This window comes from Schistocerca americana, chromosome 3 (genome assembly GCF_021461395.2).
Source record: "Schistocerca americana isolate TAMUIC-IGC-003095 chromosome 3, iqSchAmer2.1, whole genome shotgun sequence".
Lineage (NCBI taxonomy): Eukaryota > Metazoa > Arthropoda > Insecta > Orthoptera > Acrididae > Schistocerca > Schistocerca americana.
The window spans coordinates 590,420,418-590,435,417 of record NC_060121.1 but is presented as its reverse complement, the minus strand read 5'-3'; the positions used below and the strand labels follow the sequence as shown (position 1 = coordinate 590,435,417).

Here is a 15,000-nt window from a genome sequence, read left to right as displayed (position 1 = left end):
TTACTGATAGCTCTTGGTCAAGGGGCGGGACCGGTGAGCGAGCTGCATATAGCCTCCCCCCATGCCAGAGAGGCCGGTCCGGGGCAAGAGACGGGCCTCCACTTTTACACTCTCTAATTATCACAATGGCGGAAAATCAAGAGAGTGTTAATGCGTTAGATACTAGCGGAGTTTCGAGCCTCGAGAATGTGTCTGTCGCTGAGCGACATTCGAAATTTCTGAGATTGCTGGATACTAGCATTAAAAATGGTAAGATAAGCAATTATGCTATAAACCATATTAGGGACTTTGTGGCCAACTGGGCAATCGCCCACTCTCAGTTAGAGGGTAGGGTAACAGAATTAGAGAAAGAAAATGAAAGACTTAGAGGTCAACCGGCCCGGTCTTATGCTGCGGTTGCTAGAGCCCCAGTTGCCAAGGCACCGACAGCGAAACAAACCATACAGGACAACATTAAGAAAGTTGCTCCCACAGTGTTCATTAAGCCTAAACCTGGTGATGACATTAAGGCTGTTAAGTCAGCATTTGAGAAGTGCATTGATCCTAAGAAGGATAAAATAAAGATAAACAATGTACGCACTGCAAAGAATGTCCTCATAGTAGAAACGGCATCACAAGAGGACTGCCAAAAGATTTTAAGCAATGAACAATTGAGCAATAAAGTGAAGTGCGAACCTCCTCGCAAGCGTCGACCTTTGATGTGTCTGTATGACGTACCTACGTACATGACAACAGACAATCTGCTAGACGCAATTTACACGCAAAATTTTGACGTGAACATGTCAAGAGGAAAATTCGATGAACAATTTAAGTTACGCTTCAAAGTAGGACCACGTGGGAAACTGACAGTACACCACGTGGTAGAAGTCTCGCCAGGTTTATGGAAATTACTAACGAGAGTGGGTCGGTTGTATGTTGGCTACTCTGCGTTGAATATAAAAGATTACCTGGCAGTGCCGAGATGCACTAAATGCCAGGACATTAATCATACAAACAAGTATTGTACGCAACCTGATATCATATGTGGCCATTGTGGCCTCTCTGGACATATTAAGAATGGCTGTCCTAATAAGGACAAAGCGGCAGTATGTGTACCATGCAAGAGACGAGGCCGCAAGTGTGGTGGACCTAAAGATTGTCCAACCCACCGAATGTTCTTAGACAGACTTGTCCAAAGAACAGATTACGGCGATATTTAAAGTGGTACAAGTCAATGCCATGCGCAGCCAGATGGTTGCACATGAGCTACGGAAGGTAGCGGAACAAGAAGGAGTTGATATTCTTTTGATACAAGAACCGAACTCCTGTGCGGGTCGAGTCCCTGGTTTTCCCGCAACAGCACAGGTGGTATCCTCAGGTGGGAACCCCATGAGTGCAATTATAGTATTGAATAAAACTATTAAAACTACGATATTAAATCAGTTCTGTACTGAGCATATTATAGTTGTACAACTAAATCTGCTGTCTTACAGTATGTACGTTGTAAACGTCTACTGCCAATTCAGACATGACATCAAGATTTATCTTGATCAGCTGAATTGGATACTAAGAGTTTTAGCCGGGCAGGCTATAATTGTAGCTCTTGATGCTAATGCTAAGTCCCCACTCTGGCACAGCGATGTACAGGACGGTAGGGGTGCGGAGCTTGTGGATTTGATAATGGAAACGCACATGTATGTGCTAAACTTGCCTGGGTACCCCCCGACCTACTCAGGGAGGGCGGGTGCAACATCAAATATTGATGTCACACTAGCAAGCGAGAGGGCAGCACCCCACGTCCATAACTGGCAAGTAAGAGAACATCTAACTGTCAGTGACCATAACTGTATAACATTTGATATAGCGCCGACCATCGCGGATGTGCCAGGCGAATGGGTGGAACGCTTCAATTATGCTCGGACAGACTGGGACCGACTCGTGCAGGTGTTCAGTCCTCCCGAGTTCGGAGAGGACATAGGTAATATTGATGAAGCTGTGGAGGAGCTGGTAAGCTCCGTGCAAACGGCTATCACACTGGCTGTACCTCGAATAGCGAGATACATCTGCAGGGAGTCCACCCCATGGACCCCTGAATTGACTGTGCTCAAACGGTCGGTCAGAAGGGCGCGAAGCAACTACCAAAGGAGCTTTGCCCATGACGAAGGACAATACCACCTGCGTATTTATCGTCGTCTGAAGCAGAGATACAAGGATCAGTTGGACATTACAAGGCGCCAATCCTGGGAAAAATTTGTGAACGATCAGCTGGGAACAGACCCTTGGGGAGTTCCTTACAAAATCGTTCGAGAAAAAATAAGATCGCCCATGATTCTGTCTACGCTACGTGCTGGGGATGGAGACACGACCAAGAATTGGGAAGAAACAGCAAGGTTGCTGTTGGATACATTATTGCCTGATGACATTGAGGACCAAGACTCGCACGAACAGCGGGACATACGTCAGGCGCTGTCGATTCCGTATCTTAACGATACAAACGTGTGCCCTTTCTCAGCAGAGGAGGTGGAAGCAACCATCTACACCTTTGCAAGGAAGAAGGCGCCTGGTCCTGACGGGATCCCTGTGGAGATCTTACAGGGACTCGCACACTTGGTCGCCCCGGCACTAAGTCGTATTTACAACAGTTGTTTACAAAGGGGCTATTATCCACTAAAGTGGAAAACTGCAGAAGTTGTAGTTATCAGGAAAGGCCCTGATAAAGATCCAACAGTGCCGAAATCCTATCGGCCTATCTGTCTGCTGGATGTAATGGGCAAAGCATTTGAGAAGTTGCTGGCTGACCGTCTCCAGAGTCATCGAACTCTGTATGGTATGAGTGATAGGCAGTTCGGATTCCGAAAGGGTCGCTCCACCCAGGATGCGATCAATGAGGTTTGCCGAATTGTTCACTCTGCGACATCAAAGTATGTACTTGGCATAATGATAGACATCTCAGGGGCCTTCGACAACCTGTGGTGGCCGGCACTCTTCTCTCGCCTGCGAGAGATTGGGTGCCCGCAGCTGCTGTATGGCTGTCTGGAGGCCTACTGTGATGGAAGGACTGCTAAGATAACGGCTCCTGGAGCCGTCGTATCTAAAAGAGTATCCCGTGGCTGTCCCCAGGGATCGGTGTGTGGTCCCATTTTCTGGGATATTAACATGGAACCTTTGTTGAACGTCCTGCAGCGAGAGACTGCAGTTCTGGGAGTCGTTGCTTATGCGGATGATCTCGCAATTCTAGTAGAAGGTGACACTCGCAATGTGATCGAGGACCGATCACGACTGGTTATTGATCTAATAACCAACTGGTGTACAAAGACTAAAATGTCTATAGCACCACAAAAATCCCTATATATGCTCTTGAAAGGCAAGTTAAATAGGGACCCAACAGTCAGAATTAATGGCCAAGCAGTGTCACGACAGAGATATGCCCGTTACCTTGGGGTATATTTAGATGAGAATTGGAGTTTCATTCCGCATATCGAGCAAATAACGACAAAGTCCCTAGCTTTGTTCAATAAGATAATATCAATTGGACAAAGAAGGTTCCATCTGCCGTCAAAGGCAATAAATATTTACCATAACAGCATATTGGCACCAATAGTAGGGCACGCATCCAGTGTGTGGGCCCACAGGTTAGCTCTGGTGCGGCCTGCCGCTGCTGTCAGGCGAATACAGAGGAACGTTCTGTTGAGATGCATTGGAGCATTCAACACAAGTCCAACAGATGCACTGTTGGTAATTATGGGTCTATGTCCATTAGACCTAATAATAAGGCAGCACGCAGCCTTCTATTGGCTGCGCAAACAGAACATCGACAGGGTACAAGATATCATGGGCGTTCCTCTGGTAAGTGTCAAAGCCATTCGCAAGAAAGTGCTTGACATTTGGCAGGACGAATGGGATGGATCCAGTACGGGCCGTAGAGTCCATGGGTTTATACCCACAGTAAGGGGAAGATTAAATAACAAGATAATGAAGCCCTCACAGGGCATAGTTCACTTCCTCACAGGACATGGTCCTTATCCCACGTACCTGCATAAAATAGGGAAAAGGCCAACACCGGAGTGTGACTGTGGTGCCCACGAAGGATCGCCAGAACACATAGTGTTCGAGTGCCCAATATATGAACAGGCTGTCTCAGGGGAGAGGCAGCTTCTGCGTACTAGAAATGTTAATGAAATATTAACAGAAAGCGAAATGTTCAGCAATTTCGCAAAATTGGTTAACAAAATCTCAAGGGAGGCCCAGCGAGCCTACCTTGGGAGAGAGTAAATGCGCTTAAGATCTAATGCGCAATTGTATATATGTATATACTATGTTTGTTTAAGTTTTGACTTAGAGTAGGTAGTAGTTGTAGTTAGTTCAGCAAGGTGGTGGGGGGAATAAAAGAGTAACACAAATGGAGTGGTTTCTCTAGAAGTAGCGGCCCGCCTCCACGTGGCTAGGGACGGGCAACTCTCTGGCAGCGTTCCAGAGAGGCTAAGAGGCCGATAATTGCCATTAAGCAAAGCTACTTAAAAACTAGATAGTATGCATGCACTAATAATCCACTCCTGTAGTGTAATAGCAGAGATAGTTAGTCACAATACGCCCACTCAAAAGTGTTAGAAAGTGGGTTATGCATGTTCCATAAATTTGGAAAAAAAAAAAAAAAAAAAAAAAAAAAAAAAAAAAAAAAAAAAAAAAAAAAAAATTTGTCCCTATACATGAGCTGCGAGCTGTACCAGTTACGAGCTAGAGACGCGATCGCGTTGCTCTCTGTACGAATGCCGATGCTGAGCGGTCAGCTAGGAGGCGCTCCATCCATGTCGGTACCGGTGGGCGTTGCACTCGCAGTCGCAAAAACGTACGGCAAGTATATTACTCGGAAGAGTTTATGACAGTCCAAGCCCCCCTGCGTGGGGAGCGTCTTTCTAGGCCATGACCCACCGGAAGGGCGCAGCGTCCCCCACCCCAGACATGTGACGTCACACTATCGGTATTGACGACTCGACTCATTGCTTATAATCATTTGCCACACACCGGTGGAAGCTGCCGAGACGAGTAGCTACATAGCGCGCTCGCCGTGGCACTAATGTACAGAGATACAACAGTTTCGACTGGAACCGGATTAAACGTATACACGGCGCTGATTAGTAATAGATGGACCCATCAGAATACAGATAATATATACAACTGTCCGTATACATGCTGAAAGACTCTGCTCACAATCACAACCACACGTCAGCCACACACTCTTATCACGCACTACTCTCCGCCTGTAACACGCACACAGACAATATGTAAGCACCAGCATGGAACAACACCCAGTGCATCCTCTCCGCCACATGAGACAATCCACACTGTCATAACCAGACTGGGAGGTCCACTCAGAAAACGGAATATCCCACCCTCCCGACAACCACCATTGCTCAGCTAAGCCACCAACACCCACACATGTCCTACACAGGGGTGCACCCAACATCACAATACTGCCCCCTCTCACAGCACACAAACAATGGCAGGAATGAAAGACACAGGTCTCCCACAAGCATGGAATCGGAGCGCCGCCTGTCATGAGCCAAAGGTGTATCCTGACGTGGCAAATCAGATGATGCCGCAGGCATCCACTTACTATAATCACAATCAACAAACCGACCGGCCGCCCCCCCCCCCCATTACACCTTTCCTTACAACAATGTGTACCTTAACCTAAACTATACTGTACCTTAACCTAACCTATACGGTACCTTAACCTAACCTATATTGCGCCTTAACCTAACCTATATTGCGCCTTAACCTAACCTATATTGCGCCTTAACCTAACCTATGTTGCGCCTTAACCTAACCTATGTTGCGCCTTAACCTAACCTATGTTGCGCCTTAACCTAACCTATGTTGCGCCTTAACCTAACCTATGTTGCGCCTTAACCTAACCTATGTTGCGCCTTAACCTAACCTATGTTGCGCCTTAACCTAACCTATGTTGCGCCTTAACCTAACCTATGTTGCGCCTTAACCTAACCTATGTTGCGCCTTAACCTAACCTATGTTGCGCCTTAACCTAACCTATGTTGCGCCTTAACCTAACCTATGTTGCGCCTTAACCTAACCTATGTTGCGCCTTAACCTAACCTATGTTGCGCCTTAACCTAACCTATGTTGCGCCTTAACCTAACCTATGTTGCGCCTTAACCTAACCTATGTTGCGCCTTAACCTAACCTATGTTGCGCCTTAACCTAACCTATGTTGCGCCTTAACCTAACCTATGTTGCGCCTTAACCTAACCTATGTTGCGCCTTAACCTAACCTATGTTGCGCCTTAACCTAACCTATGTTGCGCCTTAACCTAACCTATGTTGCGCCTTAACCTAACCTATGTTGCGCCTTAACCTAACCTATGTTGCGCCTTAACCTAACCTATGTTGCGCCTTAACCTAACCTATGTTGCGCCTTAACCTAACCTATGTTGCGCCTTAACCTAACCTATGTTGCGCCTTAACCTAACCTATGTTGCGCCTTAACCTAACCTATGTTGCGCCTTAACCTAACCTATGTTGCGCCTTAACCTAACCTATGTTGCGCCGTAACCTAACCTATGTTGCGCCGTAACCTAACCTATGTTGCGCCGTAACCTAACCTATGTTGCGCCGTAACCTAACCCACGTTGCGCCTTAACCTAACCTATATCGTACCTTAACCTAACCTATATCGTACCTTAACCTAACCTATATCGTACCTTAACCTAACCTATATCGTACCTTAACCTAACCTATATCGTACCTTAACCTAACCTATATCGTACCTTAACCTAACCTATATCGTACCTTAACCTAACCTATATCGTACCTTAACCTAACCTATATCGTACCTTAACCTAACCTATATTGCCCCTTAACGTAACCCATATTGCGCTGTAACCCAACACACGTTGGGCCTTAACCCAACACACGTTGGGCCTTAACCCAACACACGTTGGGCCTTAACCCAACACACGTTGGGCCTTAACCCAACACACGTTGGGCCTTAACCCAACACACGTTGGGCCTTAACCCAACACACGTTGGGCCTTAACCCAACACACGTTGGGCCTTAACCCAACACACGTTGGGCCTTAACCCAACACACGTTGGGCCTTAACCCAACACAGGTTGGGCCTTAACCCAACACACGTTGGGCCTTAACCCAACACACGTTGGGCCTTAACCCAACACACGTTGGGCCTTAACCTGCTCTGTAATTGTCATACGACGCGTTAAATTAGTGTAGTGTTGCCTAACTGCAACCCCCGCAATATAGTTTGCTACTCGCACTGCCCGGTCCCCAGTGTATCGCTTCATGTTAAACACCTTGCAGCTATACACTGTAATGTGGATGGCAGCAGGACGTACATGCTCAATGCCCTTTGCAGTTGTTCATTGGCATTTGCAGTTGTTCATTGGCATTCGCATGGCGAAGCACGTAGCCTACGCTGTGGTACGGCCTGTGTCAACTGTCCGCTGATGTTGTACGTCCAAATCACACACTGTACTGCACATTGGTCCTCATGTACTGAATGATACATCGTGGTACATGTGACCGTACAACGACTGCGCCAACAACGGCGAACCATGCGGTCCAAATGTTGTGCACTCAGCTACGTGTCGTCTCCCTATAAGAGCTGGATTGCAGTGTGGTATGCCCTGGATGGCGATCAGCATGAGCCGTCTGTTGATGTAGTGGCGCGTGTTGTCAGACGTAGTCGTCTCTTCTCACACACCGTGATAGCATGGTGCACTGCGTTCCACATCTGCGACATGCGACAGAGGCCGGTTGACAGTCGTTCGCGCAATGGACATCGCATACGTACGGGGGCCACCTTCCACGTGTTCGCGAAGCGTGCACATGTTGTTGCGTGTATGTGGGCAGACATAGTGTGTCGTGACACCTGACACAGGCATGCAACAATCGTTGAATTTGCAAATGGCGATGGACGCCTACGTTTGCTGGTGACGTTACGCAAATGAACAACTGGTAAACCGTTGTGGTGCGGTTGTTCTCGCTAGAGGTGAATCAGTGATGGCGACGATCGGTTGAGCTACCAACCGGTTGTTCCAGCGATACCCACCATGCCCACGAACGTGAATGGCATCTGGGTGTGAAGCGATACGCGGCGGTGGCTGGGTGGGACCGTCCCCGGCCGGTGAGGGGGGGCCTCCCGGCGTGCTGGCCGCGCGGTGCGTGGGCGCACGCGCTACAGCCGGCTGGTGGGGGCGGCCAGTGGCAGGCGCGCCGGCCGACGGAGGCGGCAGGCGGCGCAGCTGCGCGCCGGCGCACCCTGCACGCGGCGCCGTGCGGCCAAAGTAGGTCCTCGCGGGCCCGGTGCGAAGCGCGGTGGACATCTGCAGTGTGCTGGTCCGATTGAGGACTGTGTGCGCTGAGGATGCGCCGCCGCCCGGCGCTCGGCGCCGCGACGCCGTCTGCTGCTCGGTCGCCTCTGCGGTTCTCGCAGGTGGTTTGTATCGCAGCTGTGCGGACGTGTTGGCGCGTTGCGCTGTGCTGGGAGAGTTCGCTTCGGCACCCAAGTGGGGCTTTTGTCCTTCTGTGGCGCTGGCGTTGGAGCTGCCGGTCACCGTAGGTGGCGCGTGTTGTCTCCCGCCGGCAATGCCACGACAGCACGCTCCCGGGCCTCTGTCGGCAGCGGCAAGCTCAGTTGGGAGCACGGGTGGTCGCACCTAAAGCGTCTACTCGCCAAACTCCGGGCGATTGCGCCTCTCTCGAACCCGACCAAGTACTTAGGACGGCGCTGCGCGCCGCCGGGACCTGAGAGGGTTTCGAGGTGTATGGTGCAGGGGAGCTCAGCCTCCTCCTGTTTGCAGAATAATTGAGCGGACGCTTGCGTGTTCGCGCGGGCCCCCGGGACACACTCCCGGGCGGCCGGCTGCTCAGCTCTAGTTGACGCAGCTCCCTGGTTGATCCTGCCAGTAGTCATATGCTTGTCTCAAAGATTAAGCCATGCATGTCTCAGTACAAGCCGCATTAAGGTGAAACCGCGAATGGCTCATTAAATCAGTTATGGTTCCTTAGATCGTACCCACGTTACTTGGATAACTGTGGTAATTCTAGAGCTAATACATGCAAACAGAGTCCCGACCAGAGATGGAAGGGACGCTTTTATTAGATCAAAACCAATCGGTCGGCTCGTCCGGTCCGTTTGCCTTGGTGACTCTGAATAACTTTGGGCTGATCGCACGGTCCTCGTACCGGCGACGCATCTTTCAAATGTCTGCCTTATCAACTGTCGATGGTAGGTTCTGCGCCTACCATGGTTGTAACGGGTAACGGGGAATCAGGGTTCGATTCCGGAGAGGGAGCCTGAGAAACGGCTACCACATCCAAGGAAGGCAGCAGGCGCGCAAATTACCCACTCCCGGCACGGGGAGGTAGTGACGAAAAATAACGATACGGGACTCATCCGAGGCCCCGTAATCGGAATGAGTACACTTTAAATCCTTTAACGAGTATCTATTGGAGGGCAAGTCTGGTGCCAGCAGCCGCGGTAATTCCAGCTCCAATAGCGTATATTAAAGTTGTTGCGGTTAAAAAGCTCGTAGTTGGATTTGTGTCCCACGCTGTTGGTTCACCGCCCGTCGGTGTTTAACTGGCATGTATCGTGGGACGTCCTGCCGGTGGGGCGAGCTGAAGGCGTGCGACGCGCCTCGTGCGTGCTCGTGCGTCCCGAGGCGGACCCCGTTGCAATCCTACCAGGGTGCTCTTGAGTGAGTGTCTCGGTGGGCCGGCACGTTTACTTTGAACAAATTAGAGTGCTTAAAGCAGGCAAGCCCGCCTGAATACTGTGTGCATGGAATAATGGAATAGGACCTCGGTTCTATTTTGTTGGTTTTCGGAACCCGAGGTAATGATTAATAGGGACAGGCGGGGGCATTCGTATTGCGACGTTAGAGGTGAAATTCTTGGATCGTCGCAAGACGAACAGAAGCGAAAGCATTTGCCAAGTATGTTTTCATTAATCAAGAACGAAAGTTAGAGGTTCGAAGGCGATCAGATACCGCCCTAGTTCTAACCATAAACGATGCCAGCCAGCGATCCGCCGCAGTTCCTCCGATGACTCGGCGGGCAGCCTCCGGGAAACCAAAGCTTTTGGGTTCCGGGGGAAGTATGGTTGCAAAGCTGAAACTTAAAGGAATTGACGGAAGGGCACCACCAGGAGTGGAGCCTGCGGCTTAATTTGACTCAACACGGGAAACCTCACCAGGCCCGGACACCGGAAGGATTGACAGATTGATAGCTCTTTCTTGATTCGGTGGGTGGTGGTGCATGGCCGTTCTTAGTTGGTGGAGCGATTTGTCTGGTTAATTCCGATAACGAACGAGACTCTAGCCTGCTAACTAGTCGCGTGACATCCTTCGTGCTGTCAGCGATTACTTTTCTTCTTAGAGGGACAGGCGGCTTCTAGCCGCACGAGATTGAGCAATAACAGGTCTGTGATGCCCTTAGATGTTCTGGGCCGCACGCGCGCTACACTGAAGGAATCAGCGTGTCTTCCTAGGCCGAAAGGTCGGGGTAACCCGCTGAACCTCCTTCGTGCTAGGGATTGGGGCTTGCAATTGTTCCCCATGAACGAGGAATTCCCAGTAAGCGCGAGTCATAAGCTCGCGTTGATTACGTCCCTGCCCTTTGTACACACCGCCCGTCGCTACTACCGATTGAATGATTTAGTGAGGTCTTCGGACTGGTACGCGGCATTGACTCTGTCGTTGCCGATGCTACCGGAAAGATGACCAAACTTGATCATTTAGAGGAAGTAAAAGTCATAACAAGGTTTCCGTAGGTGAACCTGCGGAAGGATCATTACCGACTAGACTGCATGTCTTTCGATGTGCGTGTCGTGTCGCGCAACACGCTACCTGTACGGCTCGCAGTAGCCGTGCGCCGCGTGCGGAACCACGCGTGCTTCTCAAAACTAACGCCAATGTTGTGTGGTACGAGCGCTGAAGCGCTGGAGCGGCTGGCCTGCGGCACCTGGCGCCTGGCGCCGGTTTTGAATGACTTTCGCCCGACTGCCTGTCCGCTCCGGGGTGGAGCCGTACGACGCCCATCGGCCGTGAGGCCGTTGGACACAGAACGCTGGAACAGGGGCCGCCACACGCCTACGTCCCGCCTATGCAACTGTCTTGAAAGAGACAGTGGAAACTAAGAAAAGATCACCCAGGACGGTGGATCACTCGGCTCGTGGGTCGATGAAGAACGCAGCAAATTGCGCGTCGACATGTGAACTGCAGGACACATGAACATCGACGTTTCGAACGCACATTGCGGTCCATGGATTCCGTTCCCGGGCCACGTCTGGCTGAGGGTCGGCTACGTATACTGAAGCGCGCGGCGTTTGCCCCGCTTCGCAGACATGGGAGCGTCGCGGCCGCCTGTGGGGCCGGCCGCGCCTCCTTAAACGTGCGATGCGCGCCCGTCGCCTGGCGGTTCGCATACCGGTACTTACTCGGTAGCGTGCACAGCCGGCTGGCGGTGTGGCGTGCGACACCTCGTACAACGACCTCAGAGCAGGCGAGACTACCCGCTGAATTTAAGCATATTACTAAGCGGAGGAAAAGAAACTAACAAGGATTCCCCCAGTAGCGGCGAGCGAACAGGGAAGAGTCCAGCACCGAACCCCGCAGGCTGCCGCCTGTCGTGGCATGTGGTGTTTGGGAGGGTCCACTACCCCGACGCCTAGCGCCGAGCCCAAGTCCAACTTGAATGAGGCCACGGCCCGTAGAGGGTGCCAGGCCCGTAGCGGCCGGTGCGAGCGTCGGCGGGACCTCTCCTTCGAGTCGGGTTGCTTGAGAGTGCAGCTCCAAGTGGGTGGTAAACTCCATCTGAGACTAAATATGACCACGAGACCGATAGCGAACAAGTACCGTGAGGGAAAGTTGAAAAGAACTTTGAAGAGAGAGTTCAAAAGTACGTGAAACCGTTCTGGGGTAAACGTGAGAAGTCCGAAAGGTCGAACGGGTGAGATTCACGCCCATCCGGCCACTGGCCTCCGCCCTCGGCAGATGGGGCCGGCCGCCCGCGCGGAGCAATCCGCGGCGGGGTCGTGTCCGGTTGCCTTTCCACTCGCCGCGGGGTGGGGCCGTTCCGGTGTGCGGTGGGCCGCACTTCTCCCCTAGTAGGACGTCGCGACCCGCTGGGTGCCGGCCTACGGCCCGGGTGCGCAGCCTGTCCTTCCGCGGGCCTCGGTTCGCGTCTGTTGGGCAGAGCCCCGGTGTCCTGGCTGGCTGCCCGGCGGTATATCTGGAGGAGTCGATTCGCCCCTTTGGGCGCTCGGGCTCCCGGCAAGCGCGCGCGGTTCTTCCCGGATGACGGACCTACCTGGCCCGGCCCCGGACCCGCGCCGCTGTTGGCTCGGGATGCTCTCGGGCGGAATAATCGCTCCCGTCAGCGGCGCTTCAGCTTTGGACAATTTCACGACCCGTCTTGAAACACGGACCAAGGAGTCTAACATGTGCGCGAGTCATTGGGCTGTACGAAACCTAAAGGCGTAATGAAAGTGAAGGTCTCGCCTTGCGCGGGCCGAGGGAGGATGGGGCTTCCCCGCCCTTCACGGGGCGGCGGCCTCCGCACTCCCGGGGCGTCTCGTCCTCATTGCGAGGTGAGGCGCACCTAGAGCGTACACGTTGGGACCCGAAAGATGGTGAACTATGCCTGGCCAGGACGAAGTCAGGGGAAACCCTGATGGAGGTCCGTAGCGATTCTGACGTGCAAATCGATCGTCGGAGCTGGGTATAGGGGCGAAAGACTAATCGAACCATCTAGTAGCTGGTTCCCTCCGAAGTTTCCCTCAGGATAGCTGGTGCTCGTACGAGTCTCATCCGGTAAAGCGAATGATTAGAGGCCTTGGGGCCGAAACGACCTCAACCTATTCTCAAACTTTAAATGGGTGAGATCTCCGGCTTGCTTGATATGCTGAAGCCGCGAGCAAACGACTCGGATCGGAGTGCCAAGTGGGCCACTTTTGGTAAGCAGAACTGGCGCTGTGGGATGAACCAAACGCCGAGTTAAGGCGCCCGAATCGACGCTCATGGGAAACCATGAAAGGCGTTGGTTGCTTAAGACAGCAGGACGGTGGCCATGGAAGTCGGAATCCGCTAAGGAGTGTGTAACAACTCACCTGCCGAAGCAACTAGCCCTGAAAATGGATGGCGCTGAAGCGTCGTGCCTATACTCGGCCGTCAGTCTGGCAGTCATGGCCGGTCCTTGCGGCCGGCCGCGAAGCCCTGACGAGTAGGAGGGTCGCGGCGGTGGGCGCAGAAGGGTCTGGGCGTGAGCCTGCCTGGAGCCGCCGTCGGTGCAGATCTTGGTGGTAGTAGCAAATACTCCAGCGAGGTCCTGGAGGGCTGACGCGGAGAAGGGTTTCGTGTGAACAGCCGTTGCACACGAGTCAGTCGATCCTAAGCCCTAGGAGAAATCCGATGTTGATGGGGGCCGTCATAGCATGATGCACTTTGTGCTGGCCCCCGTTGGGCGAAAGGGAATCCGGTTCCTATTCCGGAACCCGGCAGCGGAACCGATACAAGTCGGGCCCCTCTTTTAGAGATGCTCGTCGGGGTAACCCAAAAGGACCCGGAGACGCCGTCGGGAGATCGGGGAAGAGTTTTCTTTTCTGCATGAGCGTTCGAGTTCCCTGGAATCCTCTAGCAGGGAGATAGGGTTTGGAACGCGAAGAGCACCGCAGTTGCGGCGGTGTCCCGATCTTCCCCTCGGACCTTGAAAATCCGGGAGAGGGCCACGTGGAGGTGTCGCGCCGGTTCGTACCCATATCCGCAGCAGGTCTCCAAGGTGAAGAGCCTCTAGTCGATAGAATAATGTAGGTAAGGGAAGTCGGCAAATTGGATCCGTAACTTCGGGATAAGGATTGGCTCTGAGGATCGTGGCGTGTCGGGCTTGGTCGGGAAGTGGGTCAGCGCTAACGTGCCGGGCCTGGGCGAGGTGAGTGCCGTAGGGGTGCCGGTAAGTGCGGGCGTTTAGCGCGGGCGTGGTCTGCTCTCGCCGTTGGTTGGCCTCGTGCTGGCCGGCGGTGCAGGATGCGCGCGCCTGCGCGGCGTTCGCGCCCCGGTGCTTCAACCTGCGTGCAGGATCCGAGCTCGGTCCCGTGCCTTGGCCTCCCACGGATCTTCCTTGCTGCGAGGCCGCGTCCGCCTTAGCGTGCTCCTCCGGGGGCGCGCGGGTGCGCGGATTCTCTTCGGCCGCCATTCAACGATCAACTCAGAACTGGCACGGACTGGGGGAATCCGACTGTCTAATTAAAACAAAGCATTGCGATGGCCCTAGCGGGTGTTGACGCAATGTGATTTCTGCCCAGTGCTCTGAATGTCAACGTGAAGAAATTCAAGCAAGCGCGGGTAAACGGCGGGAGTAACTATGACTCGCCGCCAACACCCTGCGGCCGCCAACGGTGAGATCGTGACGGAGAGGCATCGCGCGAGGTGGACGGAGGAAGAAGTCCTGTCGCTCGCCAAGGCAGAGGCCGAACTGTTCCTTGAGAGGGACGCCCGGTTCTTCTTTGTAAATCAAGAACTTACCAGGATGTTCCCCGACCGAACGCTTGAGGCAATCAAGTGCCGACGGCGGCAAGCTGCCCACAAGCAGCTTGTCCGCCAATTCATGGAGGCACTTGAGATCGGTCGGGGTGAAGAGCCGGCGTCCCGCCGTGGAGCAGCGAGCTCGCTGCCTGACGCGGGCGAGGCCGCTGCGCCGCCCGTCGACGCAGCCGAGGACTTCGCGGCCGACACCACCGGGCCGCCGCCGGAGGGGCCGACTGACGCCGCCATCTGGGAGCATCTGGCGGGGCTACCTGCTTCCGCCCAGCGTTTCTCTGCCCTGGATCGAGTCATTGGTCTGGGGCGGGGCACGCCGCCCGATGTCATCCTGGGCATGCTCCCGGATGCCCTTGCGTCGGTCGGGTCCAGGGGGGAGAGGTCGATCACCAGGACACAGCGGCCGCGCCAACCATCCAAGCGGCCGCCTGCCGCCCCGCCGCTGCA

At 53.3% G+C, this 15,000-nt stretch overlaps 2 non-coding genes and 1 pseudogene across 2 annotated transcripts; all 3 read left to right on the top strand.

The window, feature by feature from the left end:
- The first annotated feature begins 8,903 nt into the window (after positions 1-8,903).
- On the top strand, positions 8,904-10,813 carry LOC124608853. The gene has a single exon (XR_006979411.1). It is a non-coding gene; the product is annotated as a small subunit ribosomal RNA (ribosomal RNA).
- Positions 10,814-11,164: 351 nt separating this feature from the next.
- LOC124608246 lies at positions 11,165-11,319 on the top strand. The gene has a single exon (XR_006978930.1). It is a non-coding gene; the product is annotated as a 5.8S ribosomal RNA (ribosomal RNA).
- A 188-nt stretch (positions 11,320-11,507) lies between these two features.
- Positions 11,508-15,000, top strand: part of LOC124607555 — a 7,508-nt pseudogene continuing 4,015 nt past the window's right edge.